Source organism: Wyeomyia smithii, chromosome 3, assembly GCF_029784165.1.
Source record: "Wyeomyia smithii strain HCP4-BCI-WySm-NY-G18 chromosome 3, ASM2978416v1, whole genome shotgun sequence".
In the NCBI taxonomy this organism is placed as follows: domain Eukaryota; kingdom Metazoa; phylum Arthropoda; class Insecta; order Diptera; family Culicidae; genus Wyeomyia; species Wyeomyia smithii.
The window spans coordinates 247,215,205-247,226,355 of NC_073696.1; the positions used below are offsets into that span (position 1 = coordinate 247,215,205).

At 40.5% G+C, this 11,151-nt stretch overlaps 1 pseudogene; it reads left to right on the forward strand.

Moving 5' to 3' along the window:
- The first annotated feature begins 6,571 nt into the window (after positions 1 to 6,571).
- LOC129729173 (putative nuclease HARBI1) lies at positions 6,572 to 8,111 on the forward strand (annotated as a pseudogene).
- Positions 8,112 to 11,151: the final 3,040 nt, after the last annotated feature.

The following is an 11,151-nucleotide window of genomic DNA, read 5'->3' on the forward strand; positions in this document are numbered from 1 at the left end:
TATTTGACACGGCACGATACAATTTATGTTTAACTGAGCCAACTACATTTTTTTTTAAATTTTAAATTAGCAGGGAAAAGAGGGAGGCCTTTTCTTTATTCTCGCGGCCGACTACGAGCTAGTGGGGATTTAAGGTGAGAGGAGGGGTGTTACAATTTTGTTTTTAACTATTTTATAATACAGAATGTATTCATTTGTACGTGGCTAACCAGTGATGTTCTATTTGAGCAGTTTTGGTCTGAGGTGTCTGCGTAAACATAGAGATGCCGAGTCTTCGTTTTAGTGTCCCCAGCCGGGTGTATCATTCTCTTCCAGTTTGTGACGGGAATTGTATTCTAACAAATAGATAAAAGAAATCAAATTTTAATGCCAGCATTTTTCATAAACCCGTATAGCTGTGTCATGTACTGGAGATCACCGCTTCCCAGAATGTCTCTAACGGGTACGTTCGGTTGTTTTCCTCGGGCCCGAAGGGAATCTATAAGCTCGGACCTAACACCACAGAATTCAACACACGACCAAACAACATGCTCTATGTCATGGTAGCCATCGCCACAAACGCAGTGATTACTGTCTACAAGCCCTATACGAAAGAGATGCGTGTTTAACGTGTAGTGATTGGACATAAGTCTGGACATCACGCGAATGAAGCTCCGACCTACATCCAACCCCTTGAACCATGCTTTCGTCGATACCTTAGGAAAAATTGAATGTAGCCACCGTCCCAGTTCATCTGAGTTCCATGATGATTGCCAACTGTTGAGTGTTCTCTGACGCAAAATGCTATAAAATTCATCATAAGCGATTGGTCCTACATAAATATCACCATCAACAGCACCCACCTTAGCTAAAGAGTCAGCCTTTTCGTTACCCGGAATCGAGCAATGAGAAGGGACCCACGCTAAGGTAACCCGGTAATTTTTATCTGTTAAAGCACTTAAAAACCGCCGTATTTTCCCTAGGAAATACGGGGTGTGCTTCACAGTCTTCATCGATCGCAGAGCCTCAATGGCACTGAGACTGTCTGTGAAGATGAAGTAGTGGTCTATGGGCAGGGTTTCGATGATCCCAAGAGAGTACTGAATGGCAGCAAGTTCTGCGACGTACACGGAAGCAGGAGCATCGGGTTTGTAGGAGGCGGTAAAATTTTCGTGTAAAACACCGAAGCCAGTGGACTCATCTAGATTAGATCCGTCAGTGTAAAACCTTTTATCATAACTAACATGTTTAAACTTATTGGAAAAATTTTTAGGGATCTCTTGGGGTCGCAATTGATCCGGGATACCAGAAATGTCTTGTTTCATGGTGGTGTCGAAGAATATAGCATTATTAGAAGTATCTAAAAGTGCGACATTGGAGGAATCGTATGAAGAAGGATTAATATCTTGAGCCATATAGTCAAAATATAAAGTCATAAATCTGGATTGAGATTGAAGGTCGACCATCGTATGGGTCGACTCCATGCAAACTAAGGCAATACGCAAACAACGATACTGTATTCGTTCCAGTTTGATCAAATGTGTGTTTGCTGCGGAGCGGAAGCAGAAACACCCGTACTCAATTACAGACAATATCGTTGTTTGGTAAAGCCTTAGAAGGTCTCCTGGGTGGGCTCCCCACCAGGTTCCGGTAATCGTACGAAGAAAATTAATCCTCTGTTGGCATTTTTGTGTCAGATACCAAATATGACAAGCCCAGGTGCATTTAGAGTCGAACCAGACCCCGAGATATTTAGCGACTAAAACCTGAGAGATCGTTTTACCCGTTAGTAGGAGCTGCAGCTGAGCTGGATTATGCTTCCTAGAAAAAAACGACCAGCTCAGTTTTCTCCGGAGTGAATTCGATACCTAGCTTAAGAGCCCATTCAGACAAATTGTCTAAGGTATCTTGCAATGGTCCTTGCAGATCGCTATCCTCGCTACCAGTAATGGATACAACGCTATCGTCTGCAAGTTGCCTTAGCGTGCATGAATTTGCAAGACATTCATCGATGTCATTGACGTAAAAATTATATAAGAGAGGACTTAAACATGAACCCTGGGGAAGACCCATGTAACTAATTCGGGAAGTAGTCGAATCGCCATGTGAGAAATACATATGCTTCTCTGACAACAAATTGAGCAAAAAATTATTCAAATTTGGTGAAAGTCCCTGCGAATGAAGTTTCGCGCTTAAAACTTCTACAGAGACAGAGTCAAAGGCCCCCTTAATATCCATGAACGCAGAAGCCATTTGCTCTTTTCGAGCAAAGGCTAGTTGAATTTCAGTTGAAAGCAACGCTAGGCAATCGTTCGTCCCTTTGCCCCGGCGAAAGCCAAATTGAGTATCTGAAAGTAACCCGTTTGTTTCGACCCATTTGTCTAACCGTAAGAGGAACATTTTCTCCATTAATTTCCGGAGGCAAGAGAGCATCGCAATCGGCCTATATGAATTGTGATCAGAGGCAGGTTTCCCGGGTTTCCGAATAGCAATGGCTTTTACCTACCTCCAGTCATGCGGAACAATATTTAGCTCAAGAAACTTGTTGAACAAATTCAACAAGCGTCTTTTTGCAGAGTCGGGTAGATTCTTCAACAGGTTGAATTTTATTCTATCTAACCCTGGAGCCTTATTGTTGCACGACAGAAGAGCCATTGAAAACTCCAACATCGAAAATGGAGGCTCTTCCGTAGTTACTAATAACGCGTCGCGAAAGGTTTACTGTTCCGGTACAGAGTCCGGACAGACCTTTTTGGCAAAATCGAGCATCCAGCGATCTGAATACTCCTCGCTTTCATTCGAAACGTCACGGTTCCGCATGCGCCTGGCGGTATCCCAAAGAGTGCTCATCGCTGTTTCCCTCGACAACGCGTTCACAAACCGCCGCCAGTATCCGCGTTTTTTCGCCTTTACTAAGCTCTTCATCTGCCTGCCCAGTGCCTCGTACTTTCGAAGCAGGTTGACAGTGCCGTACTCCCGGTAGTCCTTATACGCCGCGGACCTTCGCACGTACAGCTCAGAGCACTCTTTGTCCCACCATTTGTTGGGAGGGCGCTGTCTAATCGTTACCCCGGGTATCGGTTTCGTCTGAGCTTGAGTCGCGGCGTCGATTATCAAGCCAGCTAAGAACGCGTATTCTTCCTCCGGAGGAAGTTCCTCGTGAGTCTCGATAGATTGCGCTATAATAGACTCATAACACTTCCAGTCAATATTACGTGTAAGGTCGTAGGAAATATTGATTGGGTTCGGGGGAGTTGATTTAACGATTGGAAGATGATCACTACCGTGGGGATCGTTGATTACTTTCCACTGGCAATCTAACGCTAGTGATGTCGAGCAGAGGGATAGGTCAAGTACGCTTTCACGTGCTGGAGGATTAGTTACGCGTGTCGCTTCCCCAGTATTCAAAGCTGTCATATTGAAGTCGTCGATCAAGTTACAGATTAAAGAAGATCGGTTGTCGTCGTACAGCGACCCCCATAGCGAACAGTGAGAGTTGAAATCTCCCAAAACCAAAAAAGGTGCGGGAAGCAATTCTGCTATATCAAGGAGTTGCTTCTGTTCAATCGGCGCGGATGGGGGAAAATATAACGAAACAAGACAAACGTCTTTTCCTTTCATATTCGTTTGAATGGCGACAACTTCAATATTCGAGATCGAGGGGAGGTCGATTCTGAAAAAAGAATAGCACTTCTTGATCCCTAAAAGTACCCCTCCACCGTGTGAGTCTCGATCTCGACGAATGATGTTAAAATCGTGGAAATTAAGTTGGTCATTTGAATTGAGAAAAGTTTCACAGAGCGCGAACGCATCACAATTGTATGTGTTTATCAAATGTGAAAATAAATCGAATTTGGGGATGATACTTCTGCAGTTCCACTGTAACACAGTGACAAAATTCCTAACCTCTTTCGACGTATTAGTCATCGAAAGATACGATAGCTGAAATGAGGGGCCAAGTTGCTGTGAGTTGCTTCAAATAGGTTATCACTGTAGGGAGAAGGGCAAGAAGAATGTTTTGAAGGGGAAGGAGTTTCTTCTTCCCTTCTTCGATGGATACTGAATGTAATTGCTTGACATCCAGTATCTTTACATCTTGAATCAGGGGATTCTTGAAGTAGTAGTTGATATTCAATTTTAAAAACAATTTTTCAAACTACAATGGATCAAAATAAAAAAAGAAAGTAATACTAATATTAATAACAATAGTAATAATAGTAATAATAATAATTATTATTATTACAATAATAATAATAATAACAATAATAATAATAATAACAATAATAATAATAATAATTATAATAATAACAATAATAATAATAATATTAATAATAATGATAAAAATTCTAAGTGAATACTTCACCGAACGTCTAAGTCACGACCTCACGGCTGATAGTTGGATTAATCGAGTGTCTCCGCAGAACAAACAATGACGATCCAGCTTCGTGTTGTGACACAGTGGCCGTATCTTACACTCGACCTTGAAGATGCCACTTGTAGTTGACTTCCACTCGCTCGATCGTATGATGCACCGTGCTGCTAGCGGGGTAACAGCGGTGCGGGAGAATTATTCTTGCTGATATATCAGCTGCGTATCAGATCACTGGCGGGATAGCCTGCCCCTACCAGTGTGCAGAAGATGTTTCTGCCGATATATTGCAGGCTATTGTTATCGAATACAAGAACTAATCGAAAAAACCAAAATACTACAAGGTATACAGTCCTAGGGTTGTATGAAATGGTGACGTGGGACTAAACACTGTAATTAGGGGATTTTTTGCTACAAAATATACAGAGTCTGCAGACAGAATCAATGTGTTTGCTCAGCGACTGTACGTATTTTTATTTTCAGCCTCCCTGGAAATCAATATTTGGAATATATTCAACAACACTCAAAAGAATATCATTTATATTTGGCGATATTATGCCTGTAGTATTTTTTTGTGCAGAAAAATATGTATTTGACAAGGTACAAACATATCGTGCTTGTTGAAGAAGCACAAAGAATTTCTCGTAATGCGTCAAAGTCAGAATTAACTCTATATCCTCAAACGTTAATACTTACGTCACATAATGAATGGTTTTGTTTTATTTAACTGTAATTAAATCAAATCTATAGTATGGATCTTATTTTCAAAATAATATGGAAGCCCTTACAAAGGTTCATCAATTAGCAAACAGAAGACAATATTTTAAACAAAATTATTAACAAGTTCCAGCAAAAAATCGTAGCAAGCCACAATTACATTTTTTTTTTGCTTGACAATTTTGTTTATTTGCCTACAACTACATTCGCTGTATTACGGAGACAGGAAATATACGTTTATTATGGTAAAGCTTAGAATAATCATATATCATCTAACAATTTTGAAATGTAAAAGAGATTCTGTACGAATCTCACTAAATAAACAAAAAAAAAATAACAAGCATTCGCAGGCTCTTACTCTTCTATAAATGTATATATTTAGGAATTTACTCTTTCGATACTATCCGGTCAAGATTATTTAGTGAATATCGAAGATAAAATTAAATAAATATCCGTTGCAAAAATTTATAATTCTTGTTGAGTAATTTATGGCAATCATATTAATGAGATAAACTTTCAATCACCATCAACAGCAGCATTGCAGTTTTTCCTCAATTGCATACAAATAGAAATGTACGAACGAAAGTGTACCACTGCAATACGAATAGTACCGCTGCAGTACGAATAGAAGTGTACCGCTGAAATATACGAATAGAAGAGTACCACTGCAATCATAGACGACGAGAGACCTGCGGTTCTTTACTCCACTGGTACTGTCGCTTTTACCGGCATGTTTTCTTTCAAGACATCAGTTTTTATAAGGTTCTTCAGAACCTAACACGCAGGTTTAAAAATTGTTCAAGGATGGGTATTGTTTCAAACTTTTAGGAAAACTTTTACCTTCGAGACATCACATTAGTCTAAGCTCATGGAAGCAAAAATAAATTGACCTATTGGGACGGGGAGACTCTGTCGATTTTTATTTTGAAATTGATACAGGGAATATCACTGGGAACGGATGGTGTCCATTCACGTTGTCTGTGCTAGGAATGCTCGCATGTAATTGGCTCACTATTGACGTAAATTTGTTATTGAAATTTTTCATCAATTTTACCGCTTAGCAATGAAATTAGAGTGATAATTAGCATATTAAAAAATTGTTATACATTTTATCTATCCAACAACATATTGGTTATTATTATCCATCATGTGGTTATGCTGTTATTAACGTTTAAAATCTGACGCAACATTTGCCCGTTTCATTTCCAATTTTACAGAATGCATCCCAGTATAGTAAACAAAGACGTGTCCCACGTCAAAAAAAACACCCGTACGATAACTCGTGTATTGTTATTTTGCGAATCAAACGGAGATGAACAATTTGCGTCTAATCAAGACGAAAGCAACACAACGAATGAAAATGGGGGTTGAGTCTGCGTTACTTATGTCGTTTTCGTTTTTGCGGTTTAGTTACCCCGCGGACTACACTTTGTCCTATCACTGTTTTATTTTTCATTTCCCGGACTAACATCAGGTTGGATTTTATTTTGTCAAAACATTTGTGAAATGGAGGAAATTTTTAAACTTTGGGAATTATCATCGTTCGAATCCGATGATGATTTATTTTTTATTTTTGACGCTGACTGTGGAAGTGACCGTACTCCTCGCGTGGAAAATTTCATCACGGAGGTGGTCGATAAACACACAGATGAGGAGGAAAGTTGGATTTAGAAAACTGCTTTTCATAAAATCATTAAAGATAAGATAGGAATTAGTTCTTCTGCCTTTTGTTGAATATTTTATAGTTCAGGAAAAACTTTAGACTAACGCGGAATACGGCAAACTATTTGATTGAGCGGTATAGAAGGTCGGATTATTACAGCAAAAATATAAACCGGGGGCGGAAGACCATTGATGCCAGGAAACTGATGTTAGCATTCTTGTGGTGAGTATGAAACAAATTTCGCGAGGAAGGCGTTCTTACGCCGGGCGTGTATTTAGACCCTAACGCTGGAAATAGTGCGCTGTATAGCGCATCCGATGTGTAAAATAAATATTGTCGCCCCAGTAAATTCAGGTTTTTTCAGGTAGTAAAGCCTTCCAAATAGATAAACTCTCTTGCTACCAAAACTAAAACGATTTATTCGTTATGTGCTCGACGGGGTACCCTGATACCCGCAAGTTAAAATCCTTGTAACTTCCGCAATTTTCATTTGATTTCGATAATTTTAGTACCAAAATATTCAGTAACTTATATGAAAGTCAGCGTCAACGTCAGTGGTCTTATAAATATTTGAACAGTATCTTACAATTATTGGATCAAAGCTCATAATATCTCTTCCACAGGTCATTTTGATGGTTTTGAGAGGATTGGTGGAAGTCCTCAATATGGTCTTTCCGGAACAGATTCCACTGAGACTAAACTGGTTCCACTTGGTACTAAAATTTTCGAAATCGGATAAAAATTGAGAAAGTTGAAAGAATTTTGATTTCGTGGTACCTGGGTACCCCGTAGGACACGTAAGGGTGTTTTTTTTTTGTCGAGCACATAACGATTAATATTTTTTTCGAGTTATCGAAATAAAACTTTATTTTGTACTTTGGATTGTTATTTACAGGTTCGCTGCTAATAAAAACTCTTATCGTGAGGTGTGTAATGTGTTCTACTTCTCAGCGTCAACATTTTACAAACACCTTGAAAACATTTTGATTTTTTTTCACGAAATCGCCAAGGAGTTTATCTGTTTTCCATCAACCAACGATGTCAAAAAACGAATAGCAGCAAAAGAAGATTGCGCATTTCCCTGACGTCCTCGGTTGCATCGATGGATGCTATGTCTACATACGGAAGCAGGCCCAAAAAATTCGATCAACTTACGCGAATCGACATGATCTGTTGTCGATAACACTTCAGGTGGTGTGCGATGCAGACAAGAGGTTCCTGGATGTATTTTTGGGAACGCCTAGCAAAGTACACGATGCTAGAATATTCGCAATGTCCAGTATCTGCTCAAAATTGCCTGACATTTGTGGCCAACAGTACCACTTACTGGGTGACGCCGCATACCCCATACGCGAGTATTTGCTCACTCCCTACAAAGACTAATCTGACGGCGAAGAAAAAAAAAATGCTCAAACTAGAGTAAAAAAGTAGGAGGTTGTATCCAAGACACGACCGCATAACTGACGGAGATCTACGCACACTATTAACAAATGCATTGTTGTAGGTGTTTCATTAATGAGTCATAAAGTCTACTAAAGCTTGCTTTGTGCTGCCTCAACAGTGGGGTAATAAAGACACTGAAAACACGAGCTGTAAAAGCTGTTTCACATTCTGTAAATTAGACGGCTGCTACAGATTTAAATTGCTACTATCCAGCACAGATTGCTCGCTTGAGTTGTCAAAAATTATTAACCTTCAATGACTTGTTTATTTGCCTTGAAAAAGACATCTTCTGTTCAAAATTGGATTTGGTGATGACGATCTTCATGCTGCCTCAATAGTGGGGGAATAATGTTAGTCTGGCGAGGCACGCTGAGAAGAACCGCGCTGCTACTGAGACATGGTGACCAACCTCAGGGCAAGTGATTTATTTTATTCGAAGGCAGGCACAGGCGCAACCCGCTGTTACTTCTGAGTGCTGATATCTGCTGCTACTGCTGTCAACGATATTGACGGTCCATCCATTTCACCTTCAGACTAATGAATGTAGCTAGTTTTCCCAGCAACACTCTTTTATAGCCGGAGGGTGCTACGTAATAGGCCACGCTTTCTGTTCAGTTGTCTAATTCTCTAATATTCTTTAGACGAATTATTCCACAATTCGCATTCGATATTTGTTTCCAGCAAATAAACACCGATGGTACTCTCACACACGCAACGGTTTTAACCCGTATTTTATTGCGGTTTGTAACATCAAGCGATTTCGTTTGCTCGTTGTTGCGTGTTGCATCATGTGACAACTTGGCAGCTGGGAGACGACTTCATATTAGCTCTGTATAGTCGAACTAACTGTCTTTGTGAATGCGGTCTAACAGGGTAGTTTGTTGCTTAAAATCGGTTATGCTGATCGCAGCCTCTGTGCTGCCCCAACCGTGGTGATGATTAGGTAAATAAAGTGATTTTTTTTACCGCGACAGAATTTGATTGCTAGAATCCAGCACAGCATGATTGTGTTATTGCCAAAAATTATTAACTTCAATTACTTGATTATTCGCCTTGAGAAAAGCATGTCGCTGTTCAAACTCTGTGATTGATGTTTCCGCATTCAGTAAATAAGACGGCCGCGACAGATTGTGTTTTCTTGGATTCAGCACAGAATGTGCTGTTGCCAAGATAAAGCAAAACTTTATTGCGGGCAGAAGGCCTAAACCCTTAACTGGCAAATCGAGACGATTGGTGCTACCTCGCTGCTGCTGTGTACTGTTGTTTGTGTACTGGCGCAACCCGCTACTGCAGCTAACTAGTTATACTATTCTGTCGACCTGTTTGGGGAAATGTGTATATATTTATATTTTATATACTTTGGTCTATTCACCAACAGGCGAGCAAGTGCCCCAATGGTATAACTTAAAGCTAACAATAAAAAAATATCTTTAGGGAGTCAATACATATAACGAAACGGGAATACAACAATATGACATTACAACTAGTCAGATCTTAAAAAAATATAAACGATATCGCCGACGAAGAAGCGTTCGAGATAAATTGAAGTCGAATAGAGCGGATACTCTATTAAATAATCTTTGGAGACCAACTATTGCGCCAAAAATGCTGTAGTTAGTTCGTTGAGCAGGTAATCGCAGCATCGAGTTGTTTCGCAGAGCACGAGGTTGCACGTTTATATTCACTTGTTCCAAAAGAGCGGGGCAGTCTATGCGGCCTTGCAAAAGGTCTGTGGTAAACAACGCCCTGGCCGTGTCTCTACGGACAGACAAAGGCTCCAAACGTATAAGTAAGCAGCGACTTTCATAGCATGGTAGGCGGAAACGATCCGTCCATGGCAGTTTACGAAGAGCAAATCTCAAAAAGCGCCGTTGAACTGATTCTATTCTTTTCGCGCCATTGTTGTAATGAGGGGTCCAGACAACCGAGCAGTACTCTAATATAGAGCGAGATATTGCGCAATACAATGATTTGAGGCAGTAAATATCTGTAAATTCCTTGGCGGTCCTGAAGACGAATCCCAGAACTCTAGAGGATTTGTCGATGGTAAACGAAATGTGAGGCTTAAATGTTAGCTGGGAATCCATAATAACCCCCAAGTCTTTAACTTGGTTTACGCGCTCGATTTCAGTTCCTAGCAAAGCGTATTTGTAATGTAAGGTCTGTTTTTTCCTCGAAAATGATATAATCGAGCATTTAGATGGATTAACGTCCATACGGTTCTGATGGCACCAATCGGCAAAAATATCTAGCAGTCGTTGAAGGAAGTGGCAGTCTTCAATTGTGTGAACTTCAAGATAGAGTTTGAGATCATCCGCGTTAGACAACCGTGGTCCTTTAATAACTAGGTTCACGTCATTTAAATAGAGCAGGAAGATAAATGGTCCTAGGTGACTTCCCTGCGGTATTCCAGACGTAGCGTCAAAATAAGAGGATTGGCAATCCCCAATAGCAACGGTTAGACGGCGACCGGTAAGGTACGATTGGAGCCATAGTAACAAATTCCCGTTGATTCCAAGATTGTCAAGTTTTGCGACGGCTATGCGATGGTTCACTTTATCGAAAGCAGCTGTCAAGTCAGTGTAAATGACATCCGTCTGAGCACGTTTCACCATACTGTCACTGATGTACTAAGTGAGACAAAGCAAATTAGTAGCGCTTGGAGCGACCGGCTGTGAATCCATGTTGGTCAGTGCTTATGAAAGCTTTACAGTGAGCGAGCAAAGGCTCCATGATGACAAGTTCGAACAGTTTTGCGACAGCACAGAGTGAGGTGATGCCACGGTAATTGTTCACATCGTGTTTGTTTCCCTTCTTGTGTACTGGAAACATGTAAGCCAATTTTCAGCAGGACGGGAAAATACCCGAAGTGACAGATAGCTGGAAGACATGCTGACGCGGAGAAATCAGGTTAGCAATCTGCGTTTTCAAAAACTTCGACGGAATCCCGTCAGGACCCGGGTTTAGGGAAGTATAATTT